The sequence below is a fragment of the Meles meles genome, chromosome X (genome assembly GCF_922984935.1).
Source record: "Meles meles chromosome X, mMelMel3.1 paternal haplotype, whole genome shotgun sequence".
Lineage (NCBI taxonomy): Eukaryota > Metazoa > Chordata > Mammalia > Carnivora > Mustelidae > Meles > Meles meles.
This window is the reverse complement of record NC_060087.1, coordinates 119,855,246-119,882,784: the sequence shown is the minus strand read 5'-3', so window position 1 is coordinate 119,882,784 and position 27,539 is coordinate 119,855,246. Positions and strand designations below refer to the sequence as shown.

The 27,539-nt window shown below is 41.7% G+C and overlaps 1 protein-coding gene and 2 pseudogenes across 5 annotated transcripts in view; 2 read left to right on the top strand and 1 right to left on the bottom strand.

Moving 5' to 3' along the window:
• ATP11C (ATPase phospholipid transporting 11C) overlaps positions 1-27,539 on the top strand; it is a 184,388-nt gene that overhangs the window by 16,286 nt on the left and 140,563 nt on the right. The gene's annotated exons all lie outside the window — the stretch shown is intronic.
• Positions 12,547-13,086, top strand: LOC123934864 (annotated as a pseudogene).
• On the bottom strand, positions 25,400-25,508 carry LOC123935734 (annotated as a pseudogene).

The following is a 27,539-nucleotide window of genomic DNA, read 5'->3' as shown; positions in this document are numbered from 1 at the left end:
TTATGCCTATACTATATTATTTTCATTACTGTAGCTTTGTAATATCTTTTGAAATCACAAAGTATAAGGCCTCCAAATTTGTGTTCTTTTTTTTTTTTTTAAGATTTTATTTATTTGAGAGAGAGAACGGGGTGGGGAGGAGCAGAGGCAGAAACACATGCAGACTCCATACTGAGTCTGGGCCCCAACATGGGGATCAAGCCCACAACTGAGATCATGGCCTGAGCCAAAATCAAGAGTAAGAGTTGTAACTGACTAAGCCATCCAGGTGCCCCTGTTCTTTTTCAAGATTGTTTTGGCTATCCAGGGTCCCTGGAGATTGTATATGGATGTTAGGGTGGATTTTTCTATTGCTGCAAAAAATATTCCTCATTCTGTGTGTTCTTTATACCACAGGACCTTTGTATATATCATTTCTCTTGTCTGGTAAACTTCTCTGTGGCAGTCAGTGGCCTCAATTCTTACTCATTTCCCAGAGCTCAACTTGATCATTTCCCCAAAGAAGCTTTCCTTTCCTTCCCTCAGACATTGCCAGCTTTGCAGGTTCTCATAGCATTATGAACCTTTCCTTTATACTCTTATCACAATTGGCTTTACATTTGTATATTAATTTCCTTTGCTAACATATTTAGTATCAACCTTCCCTCTACATAGTGCTTCATGAGGGTAAGAACTGTGACCATTTTTGCTTATTGCTAGGTCACTAATGCCTCAGTGCCTCATATAAGCCCTTAATACACGAGGATGGAAATAATCTTATTATTTTATATGGATCAAAATTTGAAATGGATTTTCTTTATTATTTCTTGATTTTTCATTTTACCTTCTATATAGGCATTTTTGTTCTGTTATGGTGTGTGTGGAAATTATTTTTCCAGTCAGTGCCTTGAATTACTGATCCTTGGCATGTGACATGTTGCAGGTTTGTGGAATTTAGTTGTAAGTTATCCTTGTCTTCTTATCATTATAATAACAGTTAAAACCAGAGTGGTAAGTCCCTGGCATTGTTTTAAGTGCTTTACAAGCAATCGTTCATTATATGCATTTGCTTATTGTAGATTGGGTTTTCCAGAGAAAACAGTCAGTAGGCCGTGTGTGTATATGTGCGTGTGTGTTTACAGATATGTAAATACCTATAGATTTAATATTTAATGTTACTTGTATGTATAAATGTAAATAAATTTCTCCACACATATATTAAAACTTCATAAGTATGTGTAGACATATAAACTTATTTTAAGGAAATGACTCAGGATTATGGAAGTTGACAAGTCCTAAGTCCTGCAGTCAGCAACCTAGAAACCCAAGAGAGCCAATGGTGTAAAGTCTGAGGTGGGAAGTCCTGACAACCAGGAGAGCTGACATGGAAGTTCGAATTCGAGAGCCAGTGTTTCAGTTTGAGTCCAAAGGCAGGTTCAACCAATGTTCCAGCTCAAAAAAGCTATTAGGCAGGAGGAGTTTCCCCCTTGGGAGCAGGGAGGCCGGGGAGGGGAGTCAGTCATTCTGTTCTCTTCAGGCTTTCAGTTGATTGGATGAAGTCCACTAGCATTCTGGAGGACAATGTGCTTTACTCTCTCTGCCAATTCAGATATTAATCTCATCCAGAAATACCCTCACTGACACACCCAGAATGTTTGACCAAGTATCTGGGCACTACATGGCCCAGTCAAGATAATGCGTAAAATTAACCATCACACTTACGTGATCATGTGAAGATGAATGAAAAGTCTAAAGTGTATATAGATCAAGAATGAAAGACCTTACCGTAAATAACTAATTTGCTACCCTTTCCATCTATCAGACGAGGGGCTCAAACTACTACACAGTCTGCAAAGGCTCAGCGAGTCCTAGAACTGGTAAAAAGTCTTAGAGGCCATCCGGTTGTATAGCCTCTTCATTTTACAGCAGAGGAAATGGACAGAGAGAGGACGAGTGGCTTGTCCAAGATTATTCAGTGAATGGGAGTTCAGAAATACGGAATTCCGGGCCCAGCTCTGTCATCTATGTCTTCCCATTTCCTCTTCTGTGAACTGTGAGGGCTCTTGGGTCATCTATATTTAAGTTTTCTCCTAGCTTTATAATTGTGTAGTGTATGTTTTAAGCTTCACAGTCAAGCAGTGGAATTTTTTTAATGTTTTCTGTTGGGTTGTTTATCAGTGTCATTCCTCAGGCCTTTATCTCTTGATTGTTCATGTGACTGTTCAGTTTCTTTAATGAGTATACACTAAATTATCTATACTTTGAATGGGAACCATGACAAATTTTAGGCTGTTCATGCTCTTCACTGGCTTTTAATAGTGGTTATACTTTTTGGTTTTACACTGCCCTGAATGATTGGGGATCAAATGTAGACCCGTGCCTTTGTTAGTATGATGTTCTAGAATTACACTCAACTCTGATTATATTGACCTTCAGCCAGCAGCCGTAGTGGAGGAGAGCAATTTTGGTAATGCTAAAATATGATGGGCAGGCTTCCTGGGGAGCACCGGCTCTGCCTTTTTTGCTAGTGGCCACCCGATATTATTTCCCAAGGACACTCTCACTCGTGGGTACTCATGAACACGATTAGCTGCACGGTAGTAGATAGGGAGGCAGCCCTTGGATTGGCTGAGTAGCAGCTACTAGGAGACAGTAGGGTGCAGTAAGTAGGCAATCCGTATGTGTAAATTTTAGAACCAATAGTGTAGTAGAGTAGAATTTGGTGCTTGCTGTGTTTATTACAGTCAGTGATTCAACCAGAGGATAATGGCCAGGGCACGGGAGCAGTTTCATGAAATGGAGTTTATAAATCTTTTTTAAAAGTCAGAGTCGTTTGTTTATTTAGGTTAGACCCTAGACCTTAATGGAAAGTATCAGTAGAATATATATCCCTGTTTTGAAATATAAGGCAGTTCAATTGAAATACTCTTGTGCAAATTTAGACGTATTACATAAGACATATTAAAGATACTAATGAAAGTAATGTAATCAAAATCAAATGAAACCAGTCCAAAGACATTAATGGATTTATAGAGTACATGTTTGGAATTAATAATTTCAGTAGTCCTGAAATTCATGTTGCATCAAGAGTTGTCTCTTTTAGTTCCCAATACACACACCTAGCATTGTGGAAGTTTTCTTAGGAATCGGGCTGGAAACTTTGTTGTTCTGGTGCCTCCGTTCACCAGCACTTCCATATTAAAGAAATTGTCTTCTTAAAATGTAATGGTTGGTGCTTACAGAATATATGTGAAATGTACGCATGATAATAAGATGAATACCTATATTCCTACCACCTAACTTGCAAATGAGACCATTCCCAGTATAATTCTACCTACCTATGTGTTACCTTCTTGTTTCATCCGCCTCTCTCTCCTCCATATCGTCCTGTCTCCCCTCTACTTTGCAACAACTATTTCTAGGAGTCATTCCATTGGCTTTAAGAAATAGCTTTCACACATGTATGCAAACTTAGATAATACATTGTTTTGTTTTCTTAATTTGAGCCTTATAGAGATGGTATACTGTTTTTCTCTTACCCAATATTGTATTGCTATGATTGCTTATAAGGTTTTATGTAGCTGTATTTCATTCATTGTCAGTACAGAGTAATATTCATTTGGAAATGTACCAGAATTTATTCATTCTTCTGTCAGTGGACCTTCAGGTGCTTTGCAGGTGTTTTTTTTTTCCTCTTATGATCAGAAGATACGTGTCTTTTGATATATATATATAGGGTTTTACCCCTGTGAGTCTGTGTATGTGTATGTATAGACTACAGATACACACATCTAAGCACACACACTTGGGCTTAAATATAAGACATGTGCACTTAACGACAGGTCTTGAAATGTGCGGCTGTACAAGAAGAGGTCAAATTGTTCTCCAAAGTGGTTTGACCAATACGCAATCCCATTAGCAATGGGGGAATTCCAGTTGCTCTGTATTTTTCGACACTTGGTATTGTCTGACTTCTTAGTTTTTGCCAATTCTCTGATTACTAATAAAGTTAAGCATCTTTGCAAATGTTTATGGATCATTTATGTTTTTATTTATGTATTTTGACTGTTTTTATTGCGTTGTTTATCTTTTTCAGACTGACTTATAATTATGAAACCTTTTTTTAAAGATTTTATTTATTCATGTGAGAGAGAGACAGACAGACAGACAGAGCACAAGCAGGGAGAGAGGCAGAGGCGGAGGGAGAAGCAGACTCCCCGCTGAGCTGGGAGCCTGACTTGGGGCTCGATCCCAGGACCTGGACATCATGACCTGAGCCAAAGACAGACACTTAAGCATCTGAGTCATCCAGGCGCCCCTGTGAATCCTTTTTCTATTGGGGGCTTTAATCCTTTGTTGGTTATATTTGTTGCAGATACTGTCTCAGTTGGTGACTTGTCCTTTTACTATTTTGTTTGCTGTCTTTTAATCAGCACGTTCTTAATTTTAATGTAGTTAAAATGTCAGTCTCTTTACAGTTAGCGCTTTATTTATCTTGTTGAAGTAATCCTTGGCTATGTCAAAACTGGAGCGCTAGTCGCCTTTTTTCCCCTCAAAGTTTTCGAGTTTGGCAAATTATTTTCTGAGCCTCATGTTTAAGATCTTCAAAATCCAGGGACTTGAACTAGGTTTTGTATAACACCCTTTTACTCTTTGACACTGTAACCTGAAGTAGACTGTGAGGATATGTGCTTGTGTTTTCAGAGTGCGGCGTAATGTAGTCATCTTTCCCACTGTGACGTTTCTTTCTTTCTTTTTTTTTTTAAAGATTTTATTTATTTATTTGACAGAGAGAGAGAGATCATAAGTAGACAGAGAGGCAGGCAGAGAGAGAGGGGGAAGCAGGCTCCCCACTGAGTGGAGAACCCGATGCGGGGCTCGATCCCAGGACCCTGCGATCATGACCTGAGCCGAAGGCAGTGGCTTAACCCATTGAGCCACCCAGGCGCCCCTCCCACTGTGACGTTTCATGTTCATTCCTCCTTGACTTCTCTTTCTCTTACTTCCTCACCCTCTTCCTTCCTGTTTTCTTTGGAAACGTCTCCAATTGAATTCTGCAGCATTCTAGATTTTCTGTGTTGAAGCGGCATCTTGAAATCGAGATTTGTATGGAGAGAATGGTAGCTATGCGTGCAGTTGGAAGAAATAATAGAGAACCCGCGTGTACCCTTTACCCAGTTCTTCCCAAAGGTAACATCTTTCAAAACCAGTATAATGTCAAAACCAGAGTGTTGACATTGATAATAGCCACCAATCTTACTCAGATTTTTCCAGATATACTTACGTGTGTGGTGGTGTGTGTGTGCGCACGCGCACGCGTGTGTGTTTGATATCCTGGTAAAAGCTGCTCTTGGGTTGTCATACCAATAGGAGTTGTTTCAAATTCCACCTGGTTTTTAGCAGCTAAAAACTCATAGTGGAAAGGAGGAATGATATTCCTTCTAACACTTAAAAGTGTGCATGGATGTGCATTAGTTTTTATCTCCATAAATAGAACCTCACGCTGGTAGTCAAGGACAGTTGAAGACTGCGTTTATGGAGAGCTACATATGCTTTAACTCATGTCTGCCTCAAAATATTTAAAAACAAACACTCGGTCATCTTTTTTTAAAAAGATTTTACTTATTTATTTGACAGACAGAGATCACAAGTAGGCAGAGAGGCAGGCAGAGAGAGAGGAGGTAGCAGGCTCCCTCCTGAGCAGAGAGCTCAATGTGGGGCTCAATCCCAGGACCCTGGGATCATGACCCTGAGCCGAAGGCAGAGGCTTTAACCCACTGAGCCACCCAGGTGCCCCACACTTGGTCATCTTTAGTGCATTCGTTTATTTACCCCTTTATTGACTTCTGACCAGCCCAGCACTATGCTAAGCACCAGGAACCAAGTGGTGAGTAAAAATGGAATGGTCTGTGTCTTTATGGCACTTATAACCTAATTTACAGTTTAGAAATAAGCCAACAACTATTATACTTACTCATTTTTATAAGTTGTGAGTAAAATGAATAGAAACAGAAATAGGGTCTGTTTTTGAAAAGAGTAGCCAGCAAGTTCCGCCTGGGGACATTAACATTTAAACAGATAACTGCAGGAATGAGGGACTACTTGCAAACGGGCTTGGGAGTAGATATTGGAACCAGCTTGTTCAGAGGCCCTGAGTTGGGCAAGAGCCTGGCACATGGGGAAACTGAAAGGAGGCTCATGGGGTAAAAGGGCACACTCAGTGGCGGAGTCGGGACGTGGAAGTGAATGAGGTCTAAGAACTTCTGGGGCACTGTCTTGGGAGCAGTTTGAATCTTGTAATCTGGACTTCTTGAAGCCGTGAAGGTAACTGGGAGATCTGGAGGGGTAATGACAGTGAAGTCTGTTTAACAAGCAATTCACAAATATTGATTGAGTACTCTTAAGTGTCAGGCACTATTCTACTAGCTCATGATGAACTGGTGAGCAAGACAGACAAAACCGTCTGTCCCCATGGACCTTACATTTTTTAAAAAATTTTTATGTAATCTCTACCCCCAGTGTGGGGCTCGAACTCACGACCCCGAGATCGAGTCGTGTGCTCTACCAACTGAGCCAGCCATGTGCCCCTGACCTTACGTTTTAATGTAAGAGGGTGTTGTTAGGGCAAAGGGTAAACTGATGTAACAGCTCCAAAATGCAATGTCCAGAAAAGGTAAGCGTTTGTTTCTCTGGCGTAACAGCCCAGAGCAAAGAGACAGCCTCTGTTCTGTGCGGTCACTCAGGGTCCCAGGCTAATGGGGCAGTTTTGCCTTCCTCAGCAGTTGAAGGAAACGGGAGGTTCAGTGCAAACTTCTTTATGAAAATGACCAGTGAAGTTTCTCACATCACTATTACACACATGCCCTTTGGAGAAGTCTTTTTTTTTTTTAAGACTTTATTTATTTATTTGACAGAGATCACAAGTAGGCAGAGAGAGATGGAAGCAGGCTCCCTGCTGAGCAGAGAGCCTGATGCAGGACTTGATCCCAGGACCCTGAGATCATGACCTGAGCCAAAGGCAGAGGCTTAACCCACTGAGCCACCCAGGCACCCCTGGAGAAGTCTTTTTCATGCAGTCCACCCTCCTTGCGAGGGAGACACGAAATATAGTTTCTAGCTGAAAACCCAGGAGCTCAGGAAGAATGGAAGAACAGATTTGGGAGGAGAGGACAGTCGGTAGACAGGGAAACAGACAATAAGATAAATGAAGGAGTATCTTATATGCAGGGGATGAGTGATGAAGGGAAAATGAAGCAGGGAAGGGAAAAATAGAAAGGATCAGGTGGCAGAGGTCGCACTCTGTCACAGGGTGACAAAGGAAAGCCTCGCCTAGGAGGTGCCATTTGAAAAAGCCCTTAATGAACTCTGAGCAAGAAATAACCGTCCTGAGTTGTTATAAGGCCTGCTACCGCAATGCGGGGCTGGTTTTAATATGCTTGGATCTTAGACCTTATCTGAAATTAGTTAGTGGAAAGGCACCATTCTGCCAGTTTCATTTACAGCAAGTGATGCAAGAAGGTCTTAACCAATGAATGCTGGATTGATGGATTATAACGCTGGGACCTGGACCGGGACATTGGTCACCCATTTTGGATTACAGGATTTTGTCTTGACTCTTCAAAAGATGTAAGCTTAGCTCCCTGAGAAAGAAGGAACTAAGATCCTTTTGCAACACTCTGACAGGTCAGAAGAGTTGCACATACTTGTTTTAGGGGGGTTTTTCAGGGAGGGGTGTGTGTGATTTTTTTTTCTAAGAGTAAGAATTATTTATGAGCTGAGCCTGCCATAGAACTCTCATTAATTTTAGTCAGTTGTTGTCAATGCTGTTTTTAAGGATGTGGTGACTTGAAAAAGAATGGAAGTGTTTTCCATGTCCCCTCCTTGGTCATGCAAAGGTTGTTTAGTTGTTCTTCCAGAAAGCAATGCTCTGTAACCCTCCACTGTGTTCTTTCATTATATCCCAGCGTTGATTTAAGTATATTTCAATGTAAAATACATTATGAGCATCCTTTCTGTTCCTGTGCACCATTTTTAAAGGACAACCCATTTGGTTAACGGCACAAAAGAAAAGGATTTCCTTCCTATTTTTTCTCCAATCCCCTTCCCACCTCCAGCATCTCTAGATTTCAGTACATAGATTGTGGAATTTCTTATCGTAGTAATTATTATCTTTCGTTAGAGAACTTACAGTTTAGAAAGAGGATGAGCCACATAGAATATGTAACAGAAACACAAGGCAGAAAGTGATAAATGCCATACAAAAAGGTAAAAATTCAGTGCTCTTCTAAATGCAAGGGGATAACCCTGTCAGTCTTTGCTTCCACAATAGTGAAAGGAGACAATGAGGTTCACTTTGAGCTTAATATAGAACGCTGTCAAAAGGAATTTTCCCTTCTTGGAAAAGTGAAGCATCTGTTCTCTCATCCTACTGTTTATTTTTGTGAGTTGTCTTCCTAGGCACAGAGAAAAACGAAGTAGGTTCGGAAAAGCACTAGTTACTTCACAGTTTACTCTACCATCGTAGAAGTTATCCTTGACTCTTTCCTTCTCTCCCTCATTCCATTTTATGCAGTCCAGCACCAAATTCCAACGTTATGCCTCCTGAATATTTTTTGGATCCACTCTTGCCACTCTTAACCCATCTCTGCAAAGCAGCTAGACTGATTTTTTTAAAAGTCCTTTTCATGCTAACGTTCCCTCGTGGCTCCCCTCCCACTTAGGGTTAGATTTAAACTTCTTATCAGGCCTGCCAGGCTCTGCCTGCCTCTGCAGCATCTCTGACCTCTGACCCCTCCCTTGTGCATCGCAGTCACACTGGCATTCCCTAGTGGTTCTATCCTCCTCCTGCTGCATACTGCCTGCACTGCGTAGACCTGCCTGCACTGTGTAGAACCATCTCCCCAAAGACCCCATTTGTATTCCTCCTTCAGAACTAAGCTCAAGCATCACTTCCTAAAGGAAGCCTTCCCTTACGAGGTCACGCCACCCAGTCTCACAGGGTCACATAGCCCCCTTGTACTTCTCTGAAGTAGGACTCTCTGCAGTTGTGATTAAGAATGAGGCTTGGTGGGGCGCCTGGGTAGCTCAATGGCTTAAAGCCTCTGCCTTCAGCTCAGGTCCTGATCCCAGGGTCGTGGGATCGAGCCCCGCATTGGGCTCTCTGCTCAGCGGGGACCCTGCTTCCCCCTCTCTCTGTGCCTGCTTCTCTGCCTATTAGTGAACACTGTCTGTCAAATAAATAAATAAAATCTTAAAAAAAAAAAGAATGAGGCTTGGAACCCCCTGTAGAACCAGATCTCAGAGGGTATGTGAGCTTTTCCTTATTCGCTGCTCTGTGTCGAGAATCAGTGTCTCGGGTAGTTCTGGGCACTGGAGTAAACGCTCAGAAAATAACTTGTTGCTAAAGAAAAAGAGCAGAAAATTCTCATATCATTTAGATTTGGTTTTGGATTTGATTTAGGATCAGAGGTTTTCTAATGTTGGACTGTTGACAAAAGACCAGCATCCGCTTGCTCACGGAGCTGTCAAAGATGCAATTGTGAGGCCTCTGATTCAGACCTACTGCATCACAGCCTCCGGGGTGGGGGGCGTGGCACCGTGTGGCTCAGCAAACCCTCCAGGTGATGCTCATGCATAATCATGTTTGCCAGTGGGTGTTCTGTAAATACAGTGACTGAAGAATGACTCCGGCTAAACAAAATGGAAGTGCTGTTTTAAACCAATTTTGAAATTAAGTTACATTGTTTCTGTCCAACAATAGGCCATAAACTACTTTTCAGCCGCAGCCCCCCCCCCCCCCCCCCCCCCCCCCCCCCCCCCCCCCCCCCCGCCACAACCATTTTATCAGTTGATGTCTTCAGAGGTCCGCTGAAATGTAAACAAGGCCGACTTGATCAGTCAACCCAAACCCGGACTTTAAAAATTACATAGTTATTTTCCAGGCTTCACCTCGTGCCATCCAAATCTGGGAAATGATCATAAAAATGATAATGCCCACGATTCCCCTGTTGGAGCTCTGTTTTTTGAAATTGTTTTAGGGGCACCAGGGTGACTCAATTGTTAACCGTCTGCCTTTGGCTCAGGTCATGATTTCAGGGCTCCGGGATCAAGCCCCGCACCAGGCTCCCTGCTCAGCAGGAAGCCTGCTTCTTCCTCTCCCACTCCCTCTGCTTGTGCCTTCTGTTGCTGTCTCTCTCTCTCTGTCAAATAAATAAAACCTTTTTAAAAATTTGAAATTGTTTTAATGTTTACTATACAGAGTCAAAAGTATTTTTTGCTAAAGCGTAGGATGTCGTTTCTAGACTTGTATCTAAAGCATTTTGAAGTAATTAGCAGGGTTTGGATGTGTATACTCTTGGCTATGTTTAGATCCTGGAGCTGTGCTATACCATCGAACTGCTGATAGATTGCATTGTTAAAGGTCACTCAGCCTTGGTTTTGCTTTTGACTTTTTTTTTTTTTTAAGATTTTGTTTACTTGAGAGAGAGAGAGAGTGAGAGCACCAGCAGGGGAGAAGCAGACTCCCCTTTGAGCAGGGAGCCCGATGCAGGGCTCAGTCCCCGGACCCTGAAATCAGGACCTGAGCCAAAGGCAGACACTTAACCCACTGAGCCACCCAGATGTCTCTTGTCTTTGACTTTAAATTTGCTCCTTATTTTACTCCAGGCCACTGTTTTGACAAAACCCTTCCCACCTGGTTACTCTTAGGGGACCCATAGGAAGTTAATTGCAGGGTTTTTTTCCTCACACGGCAGGTGCCCAAGGGACTTTGATTCTTTTTTTCATAATTGGTTAGAAGCATAGGATTTGAATGGGGTTGGGAGAGATAACCAAGCAAAGATTTTTAAATATTTTTGAAAACTTTTACTTTCAGAATAGTTGTAGATTTACAGAAGTTGCTTAGATAGTAGTTTTCATATATCCCACATGCAATTTCCCGTATTACTAACATCTTACACTAGTAATGTACAATTTGTCACAGTTAATGAACCAGTACGGATAAATGATTAACTAAAGCCCATACTTTATATTTCCTCAGTTTTCAGTTAATCTCATCTTGCTGTTCTGGGATAATCTCCAGGGTACTGCTTCTCCTTTAGTTACTATGACGCCTCGTGGCTGTGACCCTTTTCTTAGATTTCCCTTGGTTTAGATGATGTTGACAGGTTTGAGCAGTACTGGTCAGGTATTTTATACGATGTCCGTCTACTAGGATGTGACTGTTTTCTTTATGATTAGACTGGGGCTATTGCGTTTTAGAGGAAGATTGGAGAGGTGAAGTGCCATTTTCATCACACCAGAACAACAGTACATATCCTCAGCATAATCACTGTTGGTGTTGACCTTAATCACTTGTCTAGAGCAATGTTTACCAGGTTCCGCCACTGTACAGCTACTATTTTTTCTCCTTTCAATACTAAACTCTTTGGAGTTTGGTGTCTTCACACTGAGTATATTCTGAGAGATTTTTTTTTTGAAAAAGATTATTTATTTGAGAGCAAGAGCATGATCCAGAGGGGCAGAGAATCTCAAACAGATTCCCTGTTGAGTGCAGAGCCAGACTTGGGGGACGCAGGGCATGTGGGGCTCTATCTCACGACCCTGAGGTCATGACCTGCCCTGAAACCAAGAGCCCACCATTTAACCAAGTGCATCACCTGGGGGCCCCCTAACAGATTTTTTTTATGATATATTTTTTTTATTTCTTATTTTTTATAAACATATAGTGTATTTTTATCCCCAGGGGTACAGGTCTGTGAATTGCCAGGTTTACACACTTCACAGCACTCACCATAGCACATACCCTCCCCAATGTCCATAACCCCCCTCCCCCTCTCCCAACCCCACCTCCCCCCAGCAACCCCCAGTTTGTTTTGTGCGATTAAGAGTCACTTATGGTTTGTCTCCCTCCCAATCCCATCTTGTTCCATTTATTCTTCTCCTATCCCCCCAACCCCCCATGTTGCATCTCCATATCCTCATATCAGGGAGATCATATGATAGTTGTCTTTCTCCAACTGACTTATTTCACTAAATATGATACCCTTTAGTTCCATCCACATTGTCGCAAATGGCAAGATTTCATTTCTTTTGATGGCTGCATAGTATTCCATCGTGTATATATGCCACATCTTCTTTATCCATTCATCTGTTGATGGACATCTAGGTTCTTTCCATAGTTTGGCTATTGTAGACATTGCTGCTATAAACATTCGGGTGCACGTGCCCCTTCGGATCACTACGTTTGTATCTTTAGGGTAAATACCCAGTAGTGCAATTGCTGGGTCATAGGGTAGTTCTATTTTCAGCTTTCTGAGGAACCTCCATGCTGTTTTCCAGAGTGGTTGCACCAGCTTGCATTCCCACCAACAGTGTAGGAGGGTTCCCCTTAGCCTTTTTGTTTTTTAAAGTAAACTCTTCCCCCAATGTGGGGCTGAACTCATTACTCTGAGGTCAAGGGTCACATGCTGTACTGACTGAGCCAAGGCACCCCCAAGAGATTGTTTTTGAAATGCGAGATTCCAGCTTTTGGCTTTCGGCTAGGAGGAGGCAAAGGTATAATTGCCTTGGGTCATCCCGAAACCTGGTTCATCCAACACCAGCCACCTCTGCTATGCCACCTAAGTTCGACCCCAGTGAGATCAAAGTCGTGTATCTGAGGTGCACTGGTGGTGAAGTTGGGGCCACGTCTCCCCTGGCCCTGAAGATCAGCTCACTGGGTCTGTCTCTGTGAAAGGCTGGTGATGACATTGTCAAGGCGACTGGTGATTGGAAGGATCTAAGGATTACCGTGAAACTGACCATTCAGAACAGACAGGCCCAGATTGAAGTGGTACCTTCTGCCTCTGTGCTGATTATCAAAGCCCTCAAGGAACCACCGAGAGACAGAACGAAGCAGAAAAACATAAAGCACAGTAGGAATATCACTTTTGATGAGATTGTCAATATTGCCCGACAGATGCGACATCGATCTTTAGCCAGAGAACTCTCTGGAACCGTTAGATCCTGGGGACTGCCCAGTCTGTGGGCTGTAATGTTGATGGCCGCCACCCTCTTGACATCATTGATGACGTCAACAGTGGTGCAGTGGAATGCCCAGCTAATTAACTGCAAAGGGATATATTTCAATAAAGGATCATTTGACCTTTCCTTGGGAAAAAAATGTGGGATTCCAGATAACATCTTTCTTACTGAGTGGAACCTCCTCTGTTGTTTTGTGGTATCTGGTATCTTCCTTTAAGTTTTACTTCAGTCAGAGACAGGTATATGCAACTGACAAATTTCAAATGACAAATTTGAACCCAGTTCAAATAGTGAAGTGTATTCGGTTAGTGAAGGGATGTGAAATTAATGACCGCTTGTGTGAATATTTGTGCTGGGGGCAGTTAATGTGTTTTGCAGATGTTCCCATGTCCAGCTGTTGCTCACATCCACTCTCATTGCTCAACCTCCAAGCCTTTTTGTTTGCCTGTAGCTATGCCTAGAATTCAACTGGCGGCTAGCTAAAAAACCACTGTGAAAACACTTAGGTAGATAGAGTGGCCCAGGATTTGTTTGCTTGGCAGGAACTCACTTGCTAAAATGGTCTTTAATATGTTTGTGCCTCTCTACCATGCTTCTTTTGCCAGAATAGATGCAACTCTAAAGATTTTGTCTTCCTAACTCCTTGTTTAATATCTCATAGCAGTGACTGAGCTATTGATCTCAAGGGCTAATAACACCCCTGTATGTGCTTTTTGCAAGTTCCAATATTTTAAGAACTAACTGAGAGCTTTGAAAAAGAACATTGCTTTCTTTCACAGAAACACAAAGCTTCTTCAAACCAAATAATGTATAGCATGTGTCATAAACAAAGTCCTTTCCTAGAAATCACCAGATTCAGAGGGAGCAAAGGATGACAAAGAAGGAGTTCAGGCAAGTGATAATACTTGCTCAAAATCGGATGACCAGGGTCAGCTACATGGGACCATGGCCTGCAGCAGCCCCACTCTCCAGTTCCCCACGCAGCCCAAATTCATGTTCTTGGCTTCTGACAGACACTTAAAGCACTTCTCAGGAAGATGGTTCCAGAAGGAAAGGCACACAGAAAGCAAACAATTAGCTTTTTGATGAAGTGAACTTTTAGGACATTATTAATAGTTTGGGGGTTCTAGTTTGGCTCCTCAGTAGAGGAAATAATGAGTAGCATGCCTCATTATGATTAGATATATTTCTTTTTTTTTTCTTTTTTTTTTTAATTTTATTTATTTGACAGAGAGAAATCACAACTAGGCAGAGAGGCAGGCAGAGAGAGAGGAGGAAGCAGGCTCCCGGCTGAGCAGAGAGCCCAATGTGGGGCTCGATCCCAGGACACTGGGATCATGACCTGAGCTGAAGACAGAGGCTTTAACCCACTGAGCCACCCAGGCGCCCCTGATTAGATATATTTCATATAACTGAAAACAACACATATCCCATAAGACAAATAGAAAAAAATGGGAATTATTTTTTCTTTCTTTCTTTGCCTCATGTATTTATTAATGTAAGTTCTGGCTAATAGGGTCTAAGAGGACTCCCTGAATTTGAGACAGAACCAAAAAGGGAGAGCTAAAGAGAGTTTAGGTTTACCCTCTTTTTTTTTGTTAAGATTTTATTTATTTATTTGACAGAGAGATCACAAGTAGGCAGAGAGAGAGGGGTGGGGGAAACAGGCTTCCTGCTGAGTAGAGTGCCCGATGCCCAGGACCCTGAGATCATGACCTGAACCAAAGGCCTAACCCACTGAGCTGCACAGGTGCCCAAGTTTACACTCTTGATTGCTCAGTATCGCTGTCTAATGTCTTTTATATATCATAGCTGTTCACTACATATAAGAATCATTTTTTAAAATATTTTATTTATTTATTTGACAGAGAGAGGTCACAGTAGGCAAAGAGGCAGGCAGAGAGAGAGGGAGAAACAGGCTCCCCACTGAGCAGAGAGCCCGATGCGGGGCTCGATCCCAGGACCCTGAGATCATGACCTGAGCCGAAGGCAGAGGCTTAAACCGCTGAGCCACCCAGGCGTCCCAAGAATCACTTTTTTTTTTTTAATATTTATTTTTATTTGTTTATTTACAGCATAACAGTGTTCATTGTTTTGGCATCACACCCAGTGCTCCATGCAGTACGTGCCCTCCCTATTACCCACCACCTGGTTCCTCAACCTCCCACCCACCCACCCCCCCGCCCCTTCAAAACCTTCTGGTTGTTTTTCAGAGACCATAGTCTCTCATGGTTCATCTCCCCTTCCAGTTTCCCTCAACTCCCTCTCCTCTCCATCTCCCCATGTCCTCCATGTTATTTGTTATGCTCCACAAATAAGTGAGACCATATGATACTTGACTCTCTCTGCTTGACTTATTTCGCTCAGCATAATTTCTTCCAGTCCTGTCCATGTTGCTACAAAAGTTGGGTATTCGTCCTTTCTGATGGAGGCATAATACTCCATTGTGTATATGGACCACATCTTCCTTATCCATTCATCCGTTGAAGGGCATCTTGGTTCTTTCCATAGTTTGGCAACTGTAGCCATTGCTGCAATAAACATTGGGGTACAGATGGCCCTTCTTTTCACTACATCTGTATCTTTGGGGTAAATACCCAGCAGTGCAATTGCAGGGTCATAGGGAAGCTCTATTTTTAATTTCTTCAGGAATCTCCACACTGTTCTCCAAAGTGGCTGCACTAACTTGCATTCCCACCAACAGTGGAAGAGGGTTCCCCTTTCTCCACATCCTCTCCAACACACGTTGTTTCCTGTCTTGCTAATTTTGGCCATTCTAACTGGTGTTAGGTGGTATCTCAATGTTGTTTTAATTTGAATCTCCCTGATGGCTAGTGATGATGAACATTTTTTCATGTGTCTGATAGCCATTTGTATGTCTTCATTGGAGAAGTGTCTGTTCATATCTTCTGCCCATTTTTTGATATGATTATCTGTTTTGTGTGTGTTGAGTTTGAGAAGTTCTTTATAGATCCTGGATATCATTCAGTAACGTGGCAGGATACAAAGTCAGTGTACAGAAATCAGTGGCTTTCTTATACACCAACAATGAAAATACAGAAAGGGAAATTAGAGAATCAATTCCATTTACTATAGCACCAAGAACCATAAGATACCTGGGCATAAACCTAACCAAAGAAGTAAAGGACCTGTACTCGAGGAACTACAGAACACTCATGAAAGAAATTGAAGAAGACACAAAAAGATGGAAGACTGTTCCATGCTCTTGGATTGGAAGAATAAACATTGTTAAAATGTCTATACTGCCTAGAGCAATCTATACTTTTAATGCCATTCCGATCAAAATTCCACCGATATTTTTCAAAGAGCTGGAGCAAATAATCCTAAAATTTGTATGGAGCCAGAAGAGACCCCGAATTGCTAAGGAAATGTTGAAAAACAAAAACAAAACTGGCGGCATCACGTTACCCGATCTCAAGCTTTACTACAAAGCTGTGATCACCAAGACAGCGTGGTACTGGCATAAAAACAGACACATAGACCAGTGGAACAGAGTGGAGAGCCCAGATATGGACCCTCAACTCTATGGTCAAATAATCTTCGACAAAACAGGAAAAAATATTCAATGGAAAAAAGACAGTCTCTTCAATAAATGGTGCTGGGAAAACTGGACAGCGATATGTAGAAGAATGAAACTCGACCATTCTCTTACACCGTACACAAAGATAAACTCAAAATGGATAAAAGACCTCAACGTGAGACAAGAATCACTTTTTAAAAAAGATTTCGTTTATTTGACAGAAAGCACAAGCAGGGGAGCACAGGCAGAGGCAGAGGGAGAAACAGGCTCCCCGCTGAGCAGAGAGCCCTGCGTGGGGCTCGATCCCAGGACCCTGCAATCGTCATTGACTTGACCCTAAGACGGACGCTTAACCCACAGAACCACCCAGGCACCCCTCCAGTACTCATGTTCAAAATTTGTTTTTAACTCCGTTAGTAAACTTTTTATTTTAGAGTAGTTTTAGATTTACAGGAAATTTGCAAAGATGGTACAGGGAGTTCGCATTTATGCCCCACACCCAGTTTCCCGGTATGTCACATCAGTTAGGACAGTATGTTTGTTGCAGTTAATGAACCAATATTGATATTATCTCAAGTCCGTACTTTGTTCTCATCTCTTTAGCTTGTGCCTAATATCCTTTCTTTGTTCCAGGATCACCTCTGTGATACCATATTATATGTAATCAGTACAACTGCTTAGGCTCCTCTCGGCTTTGACAGTTTCTCACACTTCCCTTGGTTTTGATGTCGTTGACAGTTTGAAGAGTCCTGATTAGGGATTTTGTAGAATATCCCTCAGTTAAGTTTTGTCTGATGTTTTCCTCAAGGTAAGATGTGGGTTATGGCTGGTCTCATTGCATCTTATCTACCATGTATAGTATCAGTATGACTTAACTCTGACAGTATGAACTTGATCACCTGGCTGGGATAGTATTTGTCAAATTTCTTTTTTTTTTTTAAGATTGTATTTATTTATTTGACACAGAGAGATCACAAGTAGGCAGAGAGGCAGGCAGAGAGAGTGGGGGAAGCAAGTTCCCTACTGAGCAGAGAGCCCAATGTGGGGCTCAATCCCAGGACCCTGGGGTCATGACCTGAGCCAAAGGCAGAGGCTTTAACCCACTGAGCCACCCAGGTGCCCCATTTGTCAAGTTTCTTCACTGTCAAGTTACTCTTTTTTTTTTTAAGATTTTATTCATTTATTTGACAGATCACAAGTAGGCAGAGAGAGAGTTGGGGGGAAGCAGGCTCCCCGCTGAGCAGAGAGCCCGACACGGGGCCCGATCCCAGGACCTTGGGATCATGACCTGAGCCGAAGGCACAGGCCTCAACCCACTGAGGCACCCCAGGTTACTCTTTTTTTTTAAATAGAGATTTTTATTGATTTTCTTACCTCTAATTCTGGAGATGAATGTGGTTCGTTTCACGTATTTATTCAACAGAAGTTATTGTGCGTTACAGAAAATGTGTTTTTAGGCAAATTTTAGGGTTTTTTTTAATTCAAGGCCCACTCATTGGAGGAATAAACCGTACATAAGAAACAGCCTATACTTTGTAGGTAACAAAAGGTGGTCAAGATTAAGTTTTTGGTGGGCCGTGTATATTTGTTTTGCTTTTCTAAATATGATAAGTTTTTCAACAAAATTCTATTTGATTACAGTTGAATATTAAATAATTTAAGTCATGGTCTTCAAATGTTATAGCAACTCCATTATTCATGATTTGCCAGTTATTAGACTTTCTCACCTTCTCTTTTCACTTGTTTTATATTCAGAAGTAACAGTGAAAAGTATTGCTGTAAATGAGACCCTTTCTATCTCCCTAGCTTTTCCATAAATACAAAGGATTATATAGATATTAGGGATCAAGCAAGCTCCTGCTTATTTACATTTCTTCAAATGCTAGTCATAGTAACAGGTGAAGATCAGAAAGTACCAGGAAAAGAAGTCACCAGCACAGCTTGTGTTGAAATTTGTTAGGGAGTGTCGAAAATTTGTTAGGGAGTGTCGAAAATTTGTTAGGGATGTCGATATCAAGGAATGAGTGTGTCATGCAGCAGATGAGCCTCTAGGATGAATTTGATTAATTCTCCAAAGCAGCAAAATCTCATAATCAGATGGTGTTGCTTGAGGCCTTCTCTTGCTTGCGAGTTGGATAATCTAAATTGTGTAACCTCTAGTGGATTTCCATTCTGTCAGTGTATCAAAGAATGTCTGTGCAGATGGAAAAAGATTTTTCTGTTGGGCCATGCGTGAGCTCAGTGGGAAGGGTTAAAAATGACAAGCGAACGCATTTAACTCAATTCTGCTTCCTGATGACTGGCATCTCTACCAGATTTGTTGACGTGGCAAACATGGAAGGAGCAAAGGCATCTGGGTTGTATTGCGGGCTCTGCCACTAGTTCGTTGTGTAATTTGTGTAAGTCTGTGCTTCAGAGTGGGAACTAAGAGTAGCAAGATGGGCTGCTATTATATGTTATCAAGTATACGTTCATGAACATCCATGACTGTGATACGGTACATTAGGAAAAAAGTGTAGTGGGACTCTGATCTTCCCAATAAATGTTGTATACGCAGTTGGGGGCATGGGTCTTCACCAAGGAACTGATGCCTAGTAGTTATTTTTTCCTAGGTATGGCCACAAATATAATAATGAATAGATTAATGAGTAATAGCTCTAGGCCATAGAGCTTTTTAAGAAATGTATTCTGGATTAGGGAAGTATGGTGGTGGGTGGAAAGAGTAGAGAAGAGATCTCCATAATCAAAATTCTGTATTACTCTTTTTTGCTCTTTCCCATGTGACACGCTGTCTCTTTCATTGGTATTCTTTCTGTCCGTGGCCTTGCCTCATGCTGTCTGGCGTTGGGAGGGCTCTGAGCCCTGCTGACTTCCATGTCTTCACAGCTCTCCAGTGGACAGAGTTGAGACAGCTCAGCCCTGAACCAGGCTTTGGGCCCCAGCCGGTGGTGAGCTGGGGAGAATTTCAGGAACCTTAAGCTGCTTAGCTCAGCAGGTCAGCATGTCTCCTAGTCTCATTCTGACTTTGTGTGCTTAGGTTTTTGTAAGACTTCTCTTGGTTAGTTCCTTGTGATTAAGACTGGATTTGTATTTCTGTGCCAGAAACTGGGCCCTGTTCTATTTCACTCCTTTGAAGTCCTTACCTGGTACAGTGCTTGGTACCCCAGGGTAGGAATATGCTTTCTTTTAGCCAGGTCTTTTGGGAACTTGAGCTTTGCCTAGACCCATGCCTGTCATTGGGACTTTGCTGACCATTGGTAGTGATGTTGATGCTGACTAATTGTTTTGTTACCAGATTTTCCCTGTTGTCATCTGTCTGCTTTCTCCCTTGGTCAGTATCCTGGTGCTCCCTGCTCACCTCTGTGGACCTCTGCCTATTGCTGCCTACTCTCCTTTTCTAATTATGCACTCTTGCCTACTTCAGTTTCCTTCTAGATCTTCTGGGGTTTACACTCTGAGCACCTGATAATCCCTCCCTCTAATATGGAGGGGCCTGATGTATACCACACTGCCTGCCTTCAGAAGCTTAATTTTGACAATAAGTTGTTTTCTTTCTCTAGGGCCTTTATATAAAAAATTTGTCAGCTTTTATTTCATTTTATTTAGTTTGAGATTTTTACTTATTTTGAGAGAGAAATGAGTGGGGGGAAGGGCAAAGGGAGAGGGAGAAGCGGACTCCCTGCCGAACCAGGAGCATAGGTAGATCATGACCTTGAGCCAAAGCAGACACTTAACTGATTGAGCCACCCAGGCACCTCCCAAAAATCTGTCAGCTTTTAGCTGTTTTAGTTATTTCCTGGTATTACAAACTCACCCCTTGACATTTTTCATGGGACCAATTTTTTAGCTTTCTTTAGGACATCTCACCTAGCCCCTTTTCAGCCTTTTGTTACTTTCACAAGGGAGTGGCCTTGAGTCCTAAAATTTTCACATTGGAAGAAACTTCCAGAGATACCCAGTTTACTTTCCATGTAATGGGTAGCTTATCAACTTCCAAAATAACCCGTCAGAGGCATTTTATAACAGCTCTCTCGTGGTTTTCTTGGGCTGAGACTGTCATTTCATTCATTCATTCATTTACTCATTCATTCAGTCAGCCAAGGCAGTTACTAAACATCTCTTGTTAGCCAAGCACTAGAAGTGTGTGTGTTTGTGTGTGTTTATCACCATTCCTGTCCTTAGGGGAATGCTAATCTATTGGGAGTAGGAAAATAAGCAATCAACAATTGCTAGCTGGAGATGTACCATGGGTAGGAGAATGGGTCATTTCTTTTGCATGACTGAAGGTTTGGTTTCTGAAGGGCCTCTTTCTGCTGCCTCAATTAACATCATCGTTCTGGTCCACCACCAGTTTTTCAACTACTGAAAAAAAAAAGAGGGGAATTCCTCGGTTTCTGCCTTCTGCCTCTCTCTATCCTTGACTTGCCCTTCTTGGAGTCATCTTTCTGAATGCAAATCTTGGTTTGTTACTCCTCTGTTAATAGGCTTCACACTGTCTCCCCTTCAAACTGACCTCTGACTCTTCGGCACAGCTCACAAAACCTCAGCCTTTCTGGTTCATGCCTACCTGTCTCATCTCATCAGACACCATTTTCACCAGACTCTCAGTGCCCCAGAACTTTGTGCGGTTTCCTGGCTATATCATGCTTGCTTACCTTTCTGCCATACGTGCTGTTCATGCTGCCTGGAACGACTGCCAGTCTTGTCTCCTTAGTGAACTCTGGGGCAGTGAAAGCTGATGGAAAATGGTGTACAAGGAGGAATAAATCAGAACTGTAGATCTCCCCTTCCACGAAGGTGCCCTCTGGCCTGTTGACTGCTGTTGCATCTGGTACCACTGGTTCATGCCCACAAGCAGGTCGCAAGCTACTCTAGACCAGCAATCGAGCTCTGTCTTCAGCCTTCCCACAGCCTGTGCCACAACGGGCAGCCAGGAAATAGTTGTTGGATGAACAGATGAGCGGAGGAATGAAGGCAAGTCTCCTGTAGTTTATTTTTCAGTTTAGGTCTGTCTGGGCTCTGAGAACGCTACTCACAAGACTCCTACCACTGTTTTGACAAGAGCTCCCCGCAAACCCAGGACCTGGCATGCTGGCTCATCCACTGTTAGACACCTGCCCGAGACCGTCGCTGAAGAGCCTGCCAAACAAGGCGAAGAGCCCTTTTGGGGGTTTGGGGCAACCCTTCACCTTCTCGCACCCTGCAGCCTTCGCTGCCTAGATAAGCTTCTACTGTGAGTCAAAAAAATTCTAATCAAGACAAAAGAAATCGCATGGAATGAAAATGCTTCTCCTACTCTTGGACATCAGAACAGTTGTAAAATGAAGAAAATTAGTACTTTAACATTTCTCTGTCCTCAAGCAGTCGTTTTAAGTGAGTCATCAACAAACTCAAGCAATTGGTAAGGACAGTTAGTGGCCAGTTATCACCTTAAGTTGATTTGTTTCAAATAAATAGCAAACGGGGTATTTTGATCCTAAGTGATGCATTTATCACCTACCTACCCGAGCCCTTTTTTACACAGTGCCATCAATGAGCCGTGAAAGAGACATACACAAAACTGTCATGATCCTGGTCAGTCGTCCCTGTCTTTCTGTCCTTTAATCATGATTCTTAAACTTATGATCAAAACTCAGCATTTTTCATTCTGATGAGTTGTAGGTCTCTGCCTAAAACAGATGGCTATTTCTGAGGTGGTATGCATTTTTGTTCTGTTTTTCTGGTTTTTTGAGGCATTATTTGCATAGAGTGAAATTCACCCTTTTTAAGTATTTACAAATGTATGAATTTTGGCAAAATTCTATAGGTTGTGCCACCACTGGAATAAAGATAATAGAAGTTTCGTTCACCCAAAATATTCCCTCATGCTCCTTCATAGCTGACCCCCTCCCTGTATGGCAAACTACTGCTCTTATTTCTGTCTCTATAATAGTTGTATCATTTCTAGAATTTCATATAAATGGGATCAAAATGTGTAGTCGTTGAGTTTGCTTATTTCACATAACATAATGTTTCTTTAAAAAAGATTTTATTTATTTATTTAAAAGATTTTATTTATTTGATAGAGAGGGACACAGCGAGAGAGGGAACAGAAGCAGGGGGAGTGGGAGAGGGAGAAGCAGGCTCCCCCCGGAGCAGAGATCCCAACTTGGGGCTCGATCCCGGGACCCTGGGATCATGACCTGAGCTGAAGGCAGACGCTTAATGACTGAGCCACCCAGGCGCCCCTTATTTATTTTAGAGAATGAGTGAGCCTGAGTGAGGGGAGGGGCAGGGGCAGAGGGAGAAGGAAAGAGAAGGTCCCAAGTAGGCTCCCCACTGAGCAAGGAGCCCGACATGGGGCTCGATCCCATGACCCGGAGATCATGACTTGAGCTGAAATCAAGAGTTGGCTGCTTAACCGACTGAGCCACCCGCCCAGATGCACCTAACATAATGCTTTGGAGTTATCCATGTTGCATTTATTGTTGGATTTGTCCATAGTTAGCTGCCTTTTGTTACTGAGTAGAATTCCATTATATGAATATATCAAAATTTCTTTATCCACTCACCATGCTGGATATTGGGATAATTTAATTTTTTAATTATGAATAAAGTTACTATAAACATTTATATTCAGGTTTCTGTGCAGATATATGTCTTTATTTCTCTTAGGTAAATACCAAGGGATGCCTGGGTTTTAGAATAAGTGTGTTTTTAACTTTATAAGGAATGGCCAAACTGTACTCTTACTGATTCCTACCAGCAGTATGAGATTCCAGTTGCTCCATATCCTTGACACTGTTGTTACTGTCTTTTTCAATTTTAGACATTCTAGTAGATAGCTAGTGATATCTTTTTGTAATTTTATTCCACATTTTTTCCCCTAATGACTAATGATTTTAAGCAAGGGTCTATTAACTTTTTTTTAATTGGGTAATTTTTTAAAAATACAGTTTTAAGGGTTCTTTATATATTCTGGTTGTCAGCCCTTTATCACATTTGTTTTCCAAATGTTTTTCCCAGTCTGTGGCTTGTCTGTTTTCCTTTTTATTTTCTTACTGTCTTTCAAAGAGCAGAAGTTTTTTTTTTAAGCTTTTATTTATTTATTTGACAGAGATCACAAGTAGACAGAGAGGCAGGCAGAGAGAGAGAGGGAAGCAGGCTCGCTGCTGAGCAGAGAGCCCGATGCAGGACTCCATCCCAGGACCCTGAGATCATGACCTGAGCTGAAGGCAGCGGCTTAACCCACTGAGCCACCCAGGTGCCCCAAAGAGCAAAAGTTTTGAATTTTGATGAAATTCAGGTGATCAATTTTTTCTTTTACGGTTCATATTTCTTCTGTCCTATGCATAATTACCAGATATAAGATCATAAAGATTTGCTTCTTTTTTTTTCTAGAAGTTTTTTAGCTTCAGGGTTTTACCTTTCAGTCTATGATCAATTTCAAGTTGTATAAAGGAGCTTCGGGTTGAGGTTCGCTGAAATACAAACATACCCTATTGTTCCATCATTATTTATTGAGAGACTAAAAGATTGTCCTTTGTCTATTGAATCAAGTTGGCATTTTTGTCAAAAATCAATAGACTGTATATGGGTGGATCAATTTCTGGACTGTCTGTTCTTCATTGATCTCTGTGTTTATTCTTCTGCCAATATCACATGGTTTTGAATAGTTGTAGCTTAGTAGTAAAAGTCTTAAAATGAGTGGGTTTGAGTCCTTTTTCTCTTTCAGAATTGCTTTGGGTGTGTCCTAGATTATTTGTTTTTCCATATAACTTTTAGAATCACCCTGTACATTTCTTAATAAAGAAGGTTGCTTGGATTTTATTGAGTGTTGAGTTGAATACCGATTTGGAGTTGATAGGCATCCATAGATGAATTTGGAAGAGAATTGTAATATTGATAATATTGAGTCCTCTGATCCATGAACATGTAACTCTGACTACTTGTATCTTAATGGCTCTCATCAATAATGTTTTTCTTAGTTTTCAACATTTAAATCCTATACTACTTTGTTATATTGATCCTGGAGTATTGCATCTTTTATTGGTCCTATATTAGCAATGGTGCTTTTAAAAATTTCAGTCCCCATTTATTCACCGCTGTGTATAAAAACAAAATTCTGTTTCGTATCGTGATCTCCTGTTTTCCAACCTTGGTAATGTCACTTACTAGATCTAGTAGTTTTTCGTAGGTTCTTTTGGATTTTCTACTTAGATTGTTGAGTTTTCCTTGAGTAAAGACAGTTTTATTTCTCCTCTCCAGTTCTATCTATATTTCTTTCTGGGCCTTACTGCATTAGCTAGGACTTCTATCCAGTGTGATGTCCAATACAAGTGGTAAGTGTGGTTGCCTTGTGTTGTTCCTGATCTCAGAAGGAAATCATTCATTCTTAACACCATTAAACATGAGATAGCTATAGGTTTTTCTTTTCTTTCTTTTTTTTAAAGATTTTATTTGTCAGAGAGCATGTGTGCAGAAGCAGAGGAAGCAGCAGGCAGAGAAGCAGGCTCCCCACTGAGCAAGGAGCCCAGTATGGGTCTCTATCCCAGGACCCTGGGATCATGACCCAAGCCAAAGGCAGACTTAAAGGACTGAGCCACACGTGTGTCCCTGTAGGTTTTTTTTCATAGATTTTTTTTATCAGGCTGAGGAAGTTACTTTTCATTTTTAGTTAACAGTATTTTTAAAAATCATGAATGGCTATTGAACAAATGTCATACTTTTTCTGCATCTATGTAAATAATATATGGATTTTCTTCCTTTGTTGATATTGTCAGTGGCATTGCTTGAGTTATGAATGTCGAACCAACCTTGCATTTCTAGACTAAATTCCATATGAACATTATATATTATTCTCTTGTATTTTGTAGATAAAAGTCATAGTTAGATGCCACAAAGTTGTTGGCAATTCCTTAATCATGTGTGTGTTTTGTAGGTCACTAGAACCACCTCCACCTTTATTAAGGGAGGTTCTAACCTTACCTATGATGTGATATAGGTAGACTGCTCTAAGGCATCTTCCTTGGTCTTTAAGCTTTCGAAAGAGCAAGGGGACAGGCAACAAATATAGCAAGTGTCTTTATACTAGGCTGTGAGTACATTTATTTAATTTAACCTTATTTAATGGGAAGTAATTTGTACCATTGAAGTCTTGCAGTGAATGGTTATGGTCAGAACTTAAATGTGGGTTTGTCTGGTAAAACCCCTATTAGCCCATAGATCACATTCTCTCTCTGGTGATGAATGTATGTGTGGTAGGTGATGGACGGGGACAGAGACAAGGGTGGGTGGGAGAGAGAGTGAGAGATTAGGAAAGGGAGAAATGTTATACCACATTTTTTTTTAAAGATTTTATTTATTTATTTGACAGAGATCACAAGTAGGCAGAGAGAAAGGGGGGAAGCAGGCTCCCTGCTAAGCAGAGAGCCCGATGTGGGGCTCGGTCCCAGGTCCCTGAGATCATGACCTGAGCTGAAGGCAGAGGCTTAACCACTGAGCCACCCAGGTGCCCCGAAATGTTATACCACCTTTTATTGCCATTTGAAAATCTGGGCTTTTAGGTATCTTGGTTTTATATCTCAGCTCTGTTATTTACTTGATTTGTGGCACATTCGTCTCCCTGAGACTTTTTTTTATTTTTTTAATCTGAAACCTAGAGGCACCTGAGTGGCTCAGTCGGTTAAGCGTCCAACTCTTGATGTCGGCTCTTGTCATGTTCTTGGGGTCCTGGGATCAAGTCCTGCATTGGGCTCTGTGATCAGCAGGGGAGTCTGCTGGAGATTCTCTCCCTCTGTTCCTCCCTCCCACTTGCTTTCTCTCTCACTCTCTCAAATAAATAAATCTTTTTTTAAAAAGATTCTATTTATTTATTTGACAGATCACAGGTAGGTAGGGCAGCAGGCAGGGGGGGGGTGGGGGGATGGGAAGCAGGCTACCTGCTGAGCAGAGAGCCTGATGCTGGGCTCTATCCCAGGACCCTGAGATCATGACCTGAGCTGAAAGCAAGGGCTTAATCCACTGAGCCACCCAGGCGCCCCTATAAATCTTTTTTAAAAACCTGAAATGTAAACTGTTAGCACAGGTTATTACGAAGAATACAGATGATATTCGTAAAGTGCCTTGCAACGTAGAATGTACTCAATATAGTGGTGTCCATTACTATCATTATTATTAATTTATTCCCATGAAATGCATTTTATAACTGGAAATAATTTGGGTTTGGAAAACGCCAAATGGGACTTAGGCTGATTTCTGTAGTTTATTTGGTTCTTTTACCAAAATAGCCTAGGGCAAGTTCCTTTTTATAAAAATGGACTTGATTTCCTGTACTTTTTACCTGCCTCTTCCCTAAATCAAAACAGTACCGATTTGCTAAATCATTTTGCAAATTTGGAAAGCTTCAAAGGTACAGCTGAATGATTTAGGCTCTGGAAATGAGTGTGTGGACACTTCTGTGCGTCTGTAGGGCTTTGTGTAGTCTATAAGTGATCGTCTCAGTGAGGAGAGCTAGAGATGCCATTTTCATTTTACATGGGCAACCAGCCGTGGATAGCCAGCTCTAGTCCCTTGGCTCATGCAGATCTGACCATTTCTGAATCACTGAAACTCACTTCTTTAACTTACAAAAGCCACTCCCGACTGTTTGAAGGTAATGATTCCTTTTTTCAGTAAGGTTGTTTTGGTTATCACTAGTAGGGCCCAAGAGCTGTGTTTTCGTCAGTCAAGTCAGGGAGGTAACAATGAGAAAAATGGCTGAGGCTACTAAAGGGCATCAGGCCATCATCAGATGACCATTCAGTGTCCAGGACCTCAGGAGAGCTGTTGGCTCTGATTCCGGCTCCAGCTGCAGCAATCCATAGCTTCTGGGAACTGATTCTCATTGTTACTTGATTTCCTAGCAGTACTTTCCAACTAAAGTGCCGCTTGACAGATGAAAGTAATGGAAAATCTTTTGTATTTGGGGAATTTTTGTATAGTATCTCACCATTGCTTGGTGCTATTGTAAATCAGA